Source organism: Rattus norvegicus, chromosome X, assembly GCF_021556685.1.
Source record: "Rattus norvegicus strain SHRSP/BbbUtx chromosome X, alternate assembly SHRSP_T2T, whole genome shotgun sequence".
Taxonomy (NCBI): domain Eukaryota; kingdom Metazoa; phylum Chordata; class Mammalia; order Rodentia; family Muridae; genus Rattus; species Rattus norvegicus.
Window position 1 is genome coordinate 36,787,458 of NC_141554.1, and position 12,164 is coordinate 36,799,621.

The 12,164-nt window shown below is 40.0% G+C and overlaps 1 pseudogene; it reads left to right on the top strand.

Moving 5' to 3' along the window:
* Positions 1 to 960: 960 nt before the first annotated feature.
* On the top strand, positions 961 to 2,004 carry Rnps1l1 (RNA binding protein with serine rich domain 1 like 1; annotated as a pseudogene).
* Positions 2,005 to 12,164: the final 10,160 nt, after the last annotated feature.

The following is a 12,164-nucleotide window of genomic DNA, read 5'->3' on the forward strand; positions in this document are numbered from 1 at the left end:
AAAATTTCCTCAACTTGAAAAGATGCTTATAAATGTTCAAGAAGCTTACAGAACACCACATAGATTGGACCAGAAAAGAACACACACATCCACACATACAAACATACTAATCAAAACACTAAATGTACAGAACAAAGAATGAATATTAAAAGCTACACGTGATTAAGTAATATATCAGAATTACACCCGACTTCTCAACAAATACTTGAAAAGCCAGAAGGAGGGCCTGGGCAGATGTCTTGCAGACTGTAGATGTCTGTCCAGACTACTATACCAGCAAAAGTATTACTAAACATAGGTGGAAAAAACAAGATAATCCATAAAAAGCCGCAAATAAAACAATACCTATCCATAAATCCAGCTCTACAGAAGATACTAGAAGAAAAACTTAAACCCAAAATGGTTAACTACACACAAGAAATAACTCTACACCAGAAAAAAAAATGAAGGGAAGTGAGGGAGGGAGGGAGAGAAAGAGACTTATACAAGCAAGATCAAAATAGCCAGAATTAAAAATCCTCGGTCATTAATATCTCTCATCATCAATGGACTCAATTCCCCAATAAAAAAGACACAGGCTACAAACAGAATGGATGTGAAAACAAGATCCATCGTTCTGGTACATACAAGAAACACATCTCAGGTACAAAGATACACACTACCTTAGAGTAAAGGTCTATTGGGGGAACTACCTTGAACATTGACACTGGAGACAACTTCCTGAACATAATACCAACAGCTCAGGTACATGATCAACAACTAATACATAGGACCTCATGAAGCTGAAAAGCTTCTGAAAGACAAAGGACACTGTCAATAGAACAAAATGGTAGCCTACAGAGTGGGAAAATATCTTCACCAATCCTACATCTGACAGAGAACTAATATCCAAAATATATAAAGAACTAAAAAGGGCATCCAGGTCTGAGAAGAGCAGGAGGAGGTGGCGGCCTTGGAAAGATGCTGCTCTTTGGTGTAAATTGCAATCGATTAGGGATCGTTTCTCAGACTCATGTTAGAAGCGAGAGTTCAGGTAAGTGAGGCCAACATTGCTTCCTTGAAGAAGGAGAGAATGGATTTATCAGGAGTGAAAAGAAGAGCTTGCTAGGAGTCAAAGAGAATAATATAAAGTCCAGCACTAGGGTTCCTTCTCCTACCAAACGAAAGGACCGCTCTGATGAGAAGTCCAAGGATCGATCTAAAGATAAACGGGCCACTAAAGAGTCCAGTGAGAAGGATCGTGGCAGAGATAAGACTCGGAAGAGATGCAGTGCTTCAAGCGGAAGCAGCAGCACCAGGTCTAGGTGCAGCTCAACCTCCAGCTCGGGCTCCAGCACGAGCACAAGCTGGAGCAGTGGCTCTAGCTCGTTCTCTGCATCCAGCCGCTCAGGAAGCCAGCACATCCGAAGCTCCAGTTCTGGCTCCCCAAGCCCTTCTCGGCGCAGACATGATAACAGGCGGAGTTCCCACTCCAAATCCAAACCACCTAAAAGAGATGAAAAAGAGAGGAAAAGGCGGAGCCCTTCACCTAAACCCACCAAAGTGCACATTGAGAGGCTCACCAGGAATGTGACCAAGGATCATATCATGGAAATATTCTCTACTTACGGGAAAATTAAAATGATTGACATGCCTGTAGAAAGGATACTACCTCATCTATCCAAAGGCTATGTGTATGTGGAATTTGAGAATCCAGATGAAGCAGAGAAGACACTGAAACACATGAATGGAGGGCAAATTGATGGCCAAGAGATCACTGCTACTGCTGTGTTGGCACCTTGGCCTCGTCCACTGCCTCAGCAATTCAGCCCACCCAGGAGAATGCTTCCACTACCTCCCATGTGGCGTAGGTCACCACCACGGATGAGGAGAAGGTCTCGATCTGCAAGACGCAGGTCCCCTGTGAGAAGGGGGTCTCAATCCCCCAGACGCCACCGCCACAGGAGCCGATCCATCTCCAACTCCTCCCGATGTCCGCAGGGACATCGATTCGTACCTCTGTAACTTATGTTCCCCAGACTCAGTTTTTGTCCTTTTCTCTAGCCAAATGAGGATCTGTAAAGAAGGCTTTGAAGACAGCAATTGAGATCTTTCCTCTGCAGGAGGATTCTTACTTGTAGAGGTACTGTTGATCCAGGACTGTTCCCATAGAGGTACCCTGTAGTTTTCTGGGTAGAAAGTTCGCCCTTTCAGTTCTTGATAGTCTGGTAGCAGAGCCAACTGTAACATAGGGCAGCACACCGTTTTCCAGATGACCTAGGACTAGTCAGACAACCTGGCCAAGCCATGCTGTGCCACAGCAGTGGAAAGGACCAAGCCTCTCTTCTGTTATGCCTACCCATGGCCCCTGCTGAGTACCCTTCACCTTCTAGGGTTAAAACCTTTGAAGGATTCCTCCATAAATCGTTGTCTTTTCTGTCCCTGTGTCTCTATTACTTTCTAAAATTGGTGCCAAGTTCTACAGGGTCCTCATGAAACCTAGCCCACCACATTGTCACCTGCCATTCACGGTGATGTTGCAGGTTAGCCTTGGCAATGTGTGCATTGCCTCTTTGCTTTTGTTGTACAGTCAGTACTATAAAATTAGTTTTGAGTTTTATAACTTTGTAGCATTTTAGATAAGGTTGTGTTTGTACTTGTGTAGAGTGAAAGGACTGCTGAATAAACCTAGGGTTGGAATGCAAAAAAAAAAAAAAAAGAACTAAAAAAATTGGACATCAGCAAACCAAATTTCCCAATTAAAATTTGGGTACAAAACTAATAGATAATTCTCAACAAAGAGAATCTAATGGCCAAGATGTACTTAGAGAAATGTTTAACATATTTAGTCATCAAAGAAATGCAAATCAAAATGATCCTGAGATCCTACTTTATACTGCTCACAATGGCTATGATAAAAAAAAAAAAGCCCAAGTGACAGCACATGCTGGCAAGGATGTGGAGCAAGGGGACATTCTTCCATTGCTGGTAGGAGTGCAAACTTATACAACCATTTTGGAAATCAATGTGATGGTTTCTTAGAAAACTGTGAATAATTCTACCTGAAGACACAGCTCTACTACTCGTTGGCATCTATCCACAAGATGTTGCACCATACCAAAAAGACTCTTGCTCATAGCTCTGTGCTCATAGCAGCTTTATTTGTAATAGACAGAAACTGAAAACAACCTAGAGGTCCCTCAACTGAAGAACAGATGAGGAAAATGTGATACGTTTATACAATAGAATACTACTCAGCTATTAAAAACAAAGACATTATAAAACATTGAGGAAGATGCATGGAGCTAGAAAATATGATCCTGAGTGAGGTAACCCAGACCCAGAAAGACATGATGCATGCTATGTACTCACTTGCAAATGAATATTCTCCATAAAGTACAGGATAACAGTGCTGCAGTCTACAGACCCAAAGAAGGTAAGTAAACAGGGAGGGCCCAAGGGAAGATGTTTGAATCAGAAGGGGATATAAAATAGATATCAGAGGTGGATGAAGGAAGGGAACTGAGTGGAAGAGGGAGTGGGGAGGGAAATGGAGGCAAGGAATCCCATGTGTGTACAGTGGGGGTGGGCGAGGGCTGGGAGAGAGAATGGAAATTCGTAGTTGGACAACCCTGGGATGACCAGGAGACCTGGAACAGGGGAGGGTCCTTGCAATCTATGAACATGACCCTAGCTGAGAACTCTAGCAGCTAAGGATATAGAGACTGAAGTAGCCAGCTTCTGTAGTCAGGTGGAACTGCCAGTGGAGGAAGGGGGACACCAACCCATTCACAAAACCTTCGAACCAACATTTGTCCTGCCTACAAGATATGCAGGGATAAAGATGGAGCAGAGATCGAAGGAATGGTCAGCCAATGACTGGCCCAACATGAGACCCATCCCATGGGACACAGCCAATCCCTGACAGTATTAATTATAGTGTGTCATGCATGCAGACAGGAAACTAGCATAATTGTCTTCTGAGAGACTTCATCCACAATTTATGGAAACAGATGCAGAGACTCAGAGCCAAAGATTAATGGGAGTTTGGAAAGACCTGTGGAAGAGTCCCTGGAAGGACTGAGAGAGCCCCAGGTGTCAAGAACATCAGAAGAAGACCTATACAGTCAACTAACCTGTACCCATGGAGGCTCACAGAAATTAAACAACCAACCAAAGAGTATGTGTAGAGAACCTAGGACCCCTACACATTTCTAGCAGATATGCAGCTTGGTTTTCATGTGAGTGCCTCAACAAATGGAGGGGGCTGTCTCTGATTCTGTTGTCTGCCTTTGGATCTACTTCTCTTAGCTGAGCTGCTTTGTCTGGCCTCAGTGGGAGAGGATATGCCTAGTCCTGCAGTGACTTGATGTGCCACGGCAGGTTGGTACCCATAGAGGCTTCCCCTTCTTTTAGAAAAAAAGGAGGAAATGGACAGAGGGGATGTGATAGGGAGTAGAGGGGGCTGCTATCTGGATATAACATGAATAAATAAAATACAATTTTAAAAAAACAATGGGGCATAAATGTTATTATATTCTGAACCTAAATATTGCTGAGAGTTAGACAAAAATATTTTTGTTGTATGGAGTTTTTGAGACAGGGTCTTGCCACACAGCTCTAGCTATCTGATATTCACTATGTAGCCTAGGTTGGCCTTAAACTAGGGGCAGTTCTTCTGTTTCGGCCCACTAGTGCTACAACTATAGCTATGTTCAAGCTATGGCTTGAAAAAAATTCTTGTCATTGGACAACCAAGTTTCATTTTGAGAAGCAAGAGGTTTGCATGGCTAGAGAAAGGTCATCTAGTTTCATGGACCTGGTCTTCAACTTTCTCTGAGTTTAATAAACAAACCATTTTCTATACACAAAAGAGACTTGATTGTGGACACTTCAGACAATATCTTCTGAAGGGAGAATCTTTTTTTCTGGTAGAAAAAAAATGTATAGATCATCCCAGGATCTACATCTGTCTACTCATAACCATATGCAAGTAGAGTCCTTGGCCAAGGAAGCCATGTTACTTGGGATTCAGTCATGAATCTGGAATTAGCAAATATTATTATAAAACAAAGATTAAGTTTATTATCATAAAAAACAGGAATTCCTTTTGTCACTCAATATTTTTAAATGATCATTTTTTTTACCAATATGGAACTTTCATTTTGAAATGTCTTTTGAAGAGAAAGCACCTACTAGTAACTGAGTGTGGATATCGGTCCCTACATGCAATATTCATGTTTGTTGGAGGGCATTAGGAGGAGGAGATATTCTTGCTAATTCTTTCTTTTCCTTGTGTCAAAGAGGAACACATGTGGACTCTAATAAAGTTAAAATAGGAAAAGTGTCAGAAGTGAAAAATTAGCACCTTTCCTAAATTCAAATACCATGTGTTTTCCACCCACAGCAAAAACACATAACAAAGAAGTAATTCTGCTGATATGAATGAAATTTCACCCTCATTTCTAAATTCATTCCTCAATTCAATCCCTGCACATATTATGAAGACCTACCTGTCTCTGCCAATCTCAACAGAATGCCTTGTACAAAGCAGAACAAAACCCAATTTCTAAGAGCAGCTTCTCAGCTTCACAACACTTGATAAGACTACAAAATCAAAGGTTGGCATTTACAAAATAGAATTATACTCGCATCAAAACCATGATCCTGGCTTTCCACTGCAGGACTCACTCCTGAATATTACTTTGTTTTATTATTTCCTTAGTTTACACTTTTGCTTTAGTGAGGACATGAGTCTCAGGAACAGTCAAACTATGTTAAATCTGTAAATGCTAGGACCTTAGGCTCCATAGCTTGCTATTCAACACACACAAGAGGGCATCTCACAAGCACTTCAAACAAACTCCACAGCTATCCAAATCCATGCCCTTGACTGCCACTTACTTCAGAGAAATCTTTGTTGACTTCCCTTATTTCAGAGGAGACATGATTATCCCTCTGAAATATTCTTCTTGACTCTGTCCTCCAACTGATTCATTGACCCACCTGAATATCTCATGAATCTGTTTTGCTTCAACATGTATTCTATGCTTTATCATAGAGAAGTCATACTTCATTTTGGACTGAAACTTTATAACTCCAGTCTTCTCTATAGGGTTTAGTTTTCAGCATCATGCTTTATGCTTTTCCTTTTGAGATGTGGTTTCATTATGGAGCTCAAATTAGCCTTGAACTTGGGGTAGATTCTCCTGCTTTCCATCCCTTAGTATTGAGATGAAAAGTGCTGCGATCCACCATAAGTGGATGAGTATGATATTTCCTTACAACTTTCAATGACTTCTTTCTATCCGTAAGGTTTCTCCTCAAATCCCATATTATGTAGTTTACTTGGAAATTTTCAACCTAGCTCTTTTTTTTTTATTAACTTGAGTATTTCTTATATACATTTCGAGTGTTATTCCCTTTCCCAGTATCCAGGCAAACATCCCCCTCCCCCCTCCCCTTCCTTATGGGTGTTCCCCTCCCAACCCTCCCCCCATTGCTGCCCTCCCCCCACCAGTCTAGTTCACTGGGGGTTCAGTCTTAGCAGGACCCAGGGCTTCCCCTTCCACTGGTGCTCTTACTAGGATATTCATTGCTACCTATGAGGTCACAGTCCAGGGTCAGTCCATGTATAGTCTTTAGGTAGTGGCTTAGTCCCTGGAAGCTCTGGTTGCTTGGCATTGTTGTACTTGATTCACTAATATTCCTTAACTCTCATACTCAGTTCCTTCTTTTCTTTAGAATGTTTGAGCAATTATTCTTTTAAATTACTTCATGATTTGTATTGCTTTCTCCTTGCTCTAAAAGTCTGTAAGTAAGAGTCGAATGTTTAATGAAGCAACTATATTAAAAATGCTTTTCTGGAGCTTGAAGGGGCTCGAGACCCCATATGAACAACAATGCCAAGCAACCAGAGCTTCCAGGGACTAAGCCACTACCCAAAGACTATACATGGACTGACCCTGGGCTCCAACCTCATAGGTAGCAATGAATAGCCTAGTAAGAGCACCAGTAGAAGGGGAAGCCCTTTGTCCTGACAAGACTGAACACCTAGTGAACGTCATTGTTGGGGAGAGGGCGGTAATGGGGGGAGGATGGGGAGGGGAAGCCCTATAGAAGGGGAGGAGGAGGTGTTATGGGCATGTTGGCCCAGAAACTGGGAAGGGGAATAACAATCGAAATGTAAATAAGAAATACTCAAGTTAATAAAGATAAAAAAATGCTCTTCTGAATATATGAATGTTTTTAGAGGGCATCCCAGAGTAGATGACCTGTATTTGGTAGAATGTGTTGTTAAAGTTCATATGACTAAAAGATAAGAACAGAGTTGAGTTCAAGACTGGGAAGAAAGCAATCACAAGGGTGCAGAGGGAGGGAAGGACCTGTGTGGGAAAGGGAACAGGGAGAAGAAAGGGGGAACATGGTCAGGTTGGGCGGGAGGTGGAAACCGGACTGAAGCACTGGGGGTCAGCAGAAAATATAGAAACAGGCAACTTCAGGAGGTAGGAGGTAGGTAGAATATTCCAGAAATTTTGGAAGTGAGGGACTCCCAGGACCCAAACAGAGGGAGCTTGGAGTCCACCTCCTGTAGAAAGACAGGACACCAAGTGGAGGGAAGGAGTTGCCATCCTTCAGTCAAAAACTCTGACTCAAAATTGTTTGTGTTTAAAGAACTGCAGGAAGAAAAAGGGAGAAGAGCCTGAGGGTAAGAAAGTCCAGTGACAGACCCAAATTGGGATCCAGCTCAAGGGGAGGCTCCAAGGCCTGACACTATTATTGATACTATGGTGTGCTTACAAACAGGAGCCTAGCATGATTGTCCTCCAAAATGCTCAACAAATAGCTGAAAGAGTCAGATGCAGATATTTACACCCAACCAATGGACAGACGCTGCTGACACCTCTGGTTGAATTAGGGAAAGGCTGGAAGAAGCTCAGAGAGGAGGGTAGCCCCATAGAAAGACCAGCAGTCTCAACTAACCTGGACCCCTGAGATCTCTCAGACACTGGACCACCAACCAGGTAGCATTCACCAGCTGATATGAGACCCACAACACATATACAGCAGAGGACTGCCAGGTCTGGACTCAGTGAGAGAAGTTGCACCTAATGCTAGAGGGACTTGAGGCCTCAGGGACTGGGAAGGTCTGAAGGGGTAGGAGGTGAGGACATCCTCTTGAAGATTGGAGGGGAGGAGGTATGGGATAAGGAACAGTCGGAGGGCAGACTGGGTCAGGGGAAAAGTCTGAATTGTAAAAAAAAAAGATTAAAGAATAATTTTTAAAAAGACTGGATTAGGTAAATTATAGCATTACTGCAATAAGGGACTTATGACTTTCAAAGGACTGGGATGAAGGTATGTTGAACAAAGGGCATGATGGCCCTATAAAAAGAAGTAAGGGGCTTTGTCAGAGGAATGTGCAATGAGAGCATCCAGTACTATGCTTAGATGCCAGTGGCTTGAGAAGGAAGACATCCACTTAGTGGTAAGAACAGCCAAGGAATTATTGTGAGCTGGGATGGCTATGGCTCTCTCTGCTTCATATGGTTTCTTGTGACTATCCTGAAATGCGAACTGCTTTATGACTGCTAAGGCTTCTGTGTTGGTATAGGGCAGTGCCACAAGTGAGAAAGTGGTGATGTAGCTGTGGAGAAAAGGTAGAGCTGCCAGTGTTTAAGGGGAATAAGATCAGAGTGAAGAGTGACCGTACAAAAAGCTGGGAGTACAGCATTAACTGCACATCTTTGATAGCATGATAGATTTTCTACCACCTGAATAATTATGTCTCAGAGTGAATAGTCTATTTAACATCACAGAAAAAAACAGATGCAACTACCATATGGCTGAAAGAATTAGTAATTTCCAGTCAGCTAACCCTTGCCTTAGAGTTTCAGCCCAAATCAGAACCTTGTAGAACTGCTATATAGATTACTATAATAACTCTGTAAAACAGGAAATAAAATTCCTATACTTTTATGAAAAGGATAACAAAATTGTACTACATTAGAGATATGAAACAACTATATACAATCACAGATGTCAATTTTAAGAGAAAGCAATTTTATTCCATGGTTCAAAACTGTTATGTTTCCAATGGGTCAGAAGAATAATTACATAATTTTGACTCAAACTGAATAGAAGGAGTATGTACAAGTGAAGAGCAAGAGCGAATTGATTATAACTGTCCTTGAATTTTTGCAATTTCTAATCTAGAAATCCAAGAAGCTAAATCAAATCTCCATGATATTTTACATAATAGAATTTATGTAATAGGCAGGTAAAATCCCTCATGTTTGAGACATCACAGGTCAGAACCTATTTCAATTCCAAAATAAATCATTTAAGACATAAAGTAGATCTCTAAACCTTAAAATTATTTCCTCTGTACATGCTTCCAATAGGTATATATAATATTTAGTACTTACTTAAATGGTCACAAGAGTTCTAATGAGGTTAACATCTCTCTAGGACCTTTATGCTGATTAGAGATTGAAAGAACACTATGAGCAAATATGTTTGTAAAATAATACATCATTATTTCCAAAGCAAAAGTAATGTCATCAAAATGTGTAGCAGCTCAATGATTGCAGAGTAATTACTAATGAACAGTTATATATTCATCAAGATATTTTAGACTGCACAGTAATACATTCAATATTCTTAGTGATGTAGCACAAGGCTATGTCTTCAGCAGGTCTGGGACAATGAGTTACTGCCACTGTTCTATAACTAGACATGGAAGGGGGTTATATTACATCAACTTCTTTATTTGTTCATATCAATAAGTATTCTCAGCAACTATGTAAATAAGGGGAGTCAGGGTAACAAAGGAGAGATGATATTATGACTGAAAAGGAAAAGGAGTGCATCAGGAAAAATGTTAGTAGCAGATATCTAAAAGGTAATAGAGGTGATACAGAGAAAATGTAAAAAAGAAATAGTTCAGAGTTACAACAAGAGAAACTACAGATAATGCATGAATACATGGAAACTAAACAGTATGCTTTTGAATGATTCATGAGTTATTTGAAAAATCAGGATGGAATTGTTTTTATTACTAGAAACAAATGGAAATGAAAATATGACTTACAAGATCCTTTTGGGATGTGGAGTGGCTATCCTGGTTATCAACTTGACTATATCTGGAATGAACTACAATCCAGAATTAGAAGGCTCACCTTTGATCCTGACCATGAGGCTGGGATATACAAGTTTCTGAACTGGATTTTGGAATGGAGATATTGAGGCAAAGTGGCTATGAATCCCATGAGCCTAAGGCAAGGAGAGCTGGTCATCTGGGACAAAGCAAGTCCCAGATTCAGGCATGGCGGTATACACCTTTAATCTGGGACACACCTTTTGCTGGAGACCTACATAAGGACATTGGAAGAAGGAAGAGATTCTCTCATTTTCACCTGCCTGCCTTGTGGGACTGAGCCACTGATAAATCCTTGGACTGCTGCTGATCATTGTTGGAGAATTATACTACAGACTGTAAGTCATCAACCAATCTTCTTACTATATAGAGAAAACCCATTAGTTCTGTGACTCTAGAGAACTCTGACTAAGAGAATATGGAATATAGAAAGGTAGATCTAAGAAGGACCCTTGCAGTTATGAGTACCTACATGAAAAAATAACTAAAAATCTCAAGTAAGCAACCTAATGGGGCATTTCAAAGTCCAAATTAACCAAAAGAAAAAAAAGACCCAAATTGAAAGAATTAGGATAAAGAATATTATTATACAGCAAACACTACCGAAATTCAGATAACCAATCAAGTAGTATTTAAACATTGTTATCAAAGAATTTGAGAAATCTTAAGAAACAAACACATTTCTAGAAAATGTCATTAAAAAAACTGAATGGAGAGGATATGAAAACTTAGATTATATCTTTCATGACCTATGAGCTTTAAACAATGAAGAATCTTACAACAAAGAAAAGCCCACTGATAGAACAGATTAACTGTCAAAGTCTGATTGCTAAAGGAACAAAATGTCTTACACTTTATCATAATTCAATCTAATTAGCCACAGCCAGTAGTAATAAATTAATAAATATGCAACAAAAAAAAACTACAGATATTGGTATATCCCTTTGGAACAAAGACACAAAAAGTTAATATGTATTTGAATTGAAATATATGTGTGTACATACATGTATATTGCATGTATATGAATGGGCATAAATATATAAATGTACTATGGCACATAAATAGAAATATATAAAAAACTTATATAAAGTCACCAAATATTTAGAAATAAACCTTTGATGAATTCTGTTTTCCATCCCAATAAAAATCCCCAAGAAACCAAGGAAAGCAGCAGCATACACAAATACAATAGAAGATTTACATGACAAACTTATACCCAACATTAAACAGAATGGCAGAAGACAAAAGTCATTTCTAAAATCAGGGATGAGACAAGGATGTTTAATATCTTCCTGCTTATTCAACATAATGCTTCAGTTCTCAGCCAGAGTAATGAGGCAAGAGAATGAAAAAAAAACCATACACTTACAAATGGAAAAAAAAGATCAGAAATTCAAGACAAATACCTAAACATAGTAAAAGCAATATACAGAAAATGAGTAGAAAACATCAAACTAAATGGGGAGAAACTTGAAGCAATCCCAGTAAAATCAGGAATTAGACAAGGCTGCCCACTCTCTCCCTACTTATTCAATATAGTTCTTGAAGATCTAGCCAGAGCAATCAGACAACAAATGGAGGTCAAAGTGATACAAATGGGAAAGGAAGAAGTCAAAATACCACTATTTGCAGATGATGTGATAGTATACTTAAGTGACCCCAAAGTTCTACCAGAGAATTACTAAGCCTGATAAACAACTTCAGCAAAGTGGCTGGTTATAAAATTCACTCAAACAAATCAATAGCCTTCCACTCCCCAAAGAATAAACAGGCTGAGAAAGAAATTAGTGAAATAACACCATTCACAATAGTCCCAAATAATATGAAATACCTCGGTGCAACTCTAACCAGGCAAGTGAAAGATCTGTATGACAAGAACTTCATGTCTCTGAAAAACGAAACTGAAGAAGACCTCAGAAGATGAAAAGATCTCCCATGCTCATGGATTGGCAGGATTAATATAGTCAAAATGGCCAGTTTGCCAAAACCAATCTACAGATTCCATGCAATCCCCATCAAAATTTCA